The following is a 2522-nucleotide window of genomic DNA, read 5'->3' on the forward strand; positions in this document are numbered from 1 at the left end:
TATATATATATATATATATATATATATATATATATATATATATATATATATATATATATATATATATATAAGTGTTTAAAATATATATTTATTATTTTTAAGAATTTTACTTATAAAATATAAAAATATTTCTATTTTAAGTTTTTAAAATATAAGTTTTTTATATGATATAAATATTTTATATAAATTAAAATCAGAAAAAGAAAAAAAAATATATAATAATTAAAATTAAAAATTAAGCCGAACCCGTCGAAGCCTAAAATCATTTCTGGAATCCAGGCCCATGCGATCGCATGAGCCGGATGCTTTAATTTCATGCGGTCGCATGGTATTGTCTGACAGCTAAACCTAGTACGTAATACATGCTGAATTAGGGTTTAATTTTAATTATTATTATTATTAAACCTAATTATGGTTTTTAGTTAATTAATATATATTTATTTCTAGTTTTAATATATAATTTGTAATATTAAGTTTTAATATTGTTATTAATTATTTAAAATTAATACTTTTATAAATAATAATATAAAAATAATATTTTTATAAAATTGTATTTTTATCAACTTAGTTTCTTTTTGTATTTTGTATTTTGTATTTTTTTATCGTTTAATTCATAACTTTTATAATTTGTCGTTTGTAATATATAGTTTTAAGTTATAGTTTTTGCCGTAGTTAATTTTATACTTATAGATTTTTAGGCTTTGCCGTAAAATCTCTTAGGTGTTTTTTCTTTAGATTAAGATTTAGGCGCTTTGGAATTTTGCGACGCAGTTTATAAATTTTAGTACCTTTTAAGTTATTACCGTTTTGGATATAGAATTCCTTTTAAGTTTTACTACCTTTAGAACTTTAGTCGCAACTTTTAGTTTTAAGTTTTTAGACGCTAAGTTTTAGACGTAAAATTTAATTTCTAAGTTTAGATTGTTTTTCGACGTTTGTTTTGCAACTCTTATTTTTCGACGTGCTTTTTCTTTTTCATTTCTACGCTCTAGTTTTTAGGACATATAATATTTTTTAATCTTTAAATTTTTAACGAAAAATTATAAAAAGCGATTAAATTGATAGACATCCAAAATTTTCTGGTTCGTAGTAATAGTTGGATTTGTTAGTGGCCAGTTGTGGGCTTCCGATTTAAAGGGTCCTGGCTACCTGCTGCATCTATTGGCTATTCGAAACGTGGGCAAAATCAGAAAAGTATATTAATTTGATAACTTATATAATTTTTTTATCTTTATAACTAATAGGATATTCAGTGAATGCACCGAGCAAAACGTTCACCACCTTTCATACGTTCACCACCTGTAACTCGATCAAGACATCTAGCCAACATTGTCGCCATTGATTTTTTTTTAGAATCATCATCTAGTAGAACAAGTACTCCAATTCAAATTTTCGATAATTCATTTTTTGAACCCGACTTCATAATTGAGGACCCGGAGGATATTCAAGGACAATTCATTCTGAACCACTAATCATTCCTCCTGAACCACAAATTATTCATCCAGAGATTATCGAGGAAGAAACCGTTAAATCAGAATCTTCTAGTGATTCAGATTCAACAAATTCAGATATGGAAGAAACGGAACCTCAAAGTATGGAAGACCGAATGAGAGCCACACGCACGGGCTAAGGTCACGCAATTATTCAACAAGACGTTAATGCGCCAGATTATGAAATCAAAGGACAAATCCTACACATGGTAACTAATCAGTTCCAATTTAGTGGTACGCCAAAAGCAGATCCAAACGAACATCTCCGAACCTTTAATATGATCTGTACTCTATTCAAAATCAGAGAAATTGAGGATGAACAGATCTATCTCATGTTGTTTCCCTGGACTTTAAAGGGAGAATCCAAATATTGGTTAGAATCGTTACCCGAAGGAGCGATTGATTCATGGGATGTTTTAGTTGAGAAATTTCTTAAAAGATTCTTTCCGGCATCTAAAGCCGTGAGGCTTCAAGGAGAAATTGCCACGTTTGCACAAAAGCCAAATGAAACGTTATATGAGGCATGGACAAGATTCGGAAAAATGTTGAAAGGATGTCCTCAACATGGTCTAGATACTTATCAAATAGTTCAATTATTTTACAAAGGTGTCGACGTCACTACACGAAAAGACATCGACACAGCAGCTGGTGGTTTCATTATGAAGAAAACTGCAACCGAAGCTTACAAAATTATTGATAATACAGCATCCCACTCACATGAGTGGCATCAAGAAAAAGATATTTTTCGTTCATCTAAAAAGGCTAGAGCCGATTCTAGCCATGACTTTGATTCCATTTCCGCAAAGTTAGATGCTTTCGAGAGATGAATGGAAAAGATGACTAAGGATATTCACGCAATACGCATTAGTTGTGAGCAGTGTAGAGGACCACATTTGACAAAAGATTGTCTCAGTGTTGAACAAATAATGGAGCAAAGAGAGAATGTTTCATACATGAACCAAAGGCCGGAAATAATTATCAAAATAATTATCAACCGCCAAGGCCAAACTACAATCGAAATCAAAAAATTCT

The 2522-nt window shown here is 30.2% G+C and overlaps 1 non-coding gene across 1 annotated transcript; it reads right to left on the bottom strand.

Moving 5' to 3' along the window:
• Nucleotides 1–1954: 1954 nt before the first annotated feature.
• On the bottom strand, nucleotides 1955–2061 carry LOC139865295 (small nucleolar RNA R71). Its single transcript, XR_011764820.1, has one exon. It is a non-coding gene; the product is annotated as a small nucleolar RNA R71 (small nucleolar RNA).
• Nucleotides 2062–2522: the final 461 nt, after the last annotated feature.

The sequence above is a fragment of the Rutidosis leptorrhynchoides genome, chromosome 8 (assembly GCF_046630445.1).
Source record: "Rutidosis leptorrhynchoides isolate AG116_Rl617_1_P2 chromosome 8, CSIRO_AGI_Rlap_v1, whole genome shotgun sequence".
Taxonomy (NCBI): domain Eukaryota; kingdom Viridiplantae; phylum Streptophyta; class Magnoliopsida; order Asterales; family Asteraceae; genus Rutidosis; species Rutidosis leptorrhynchoides.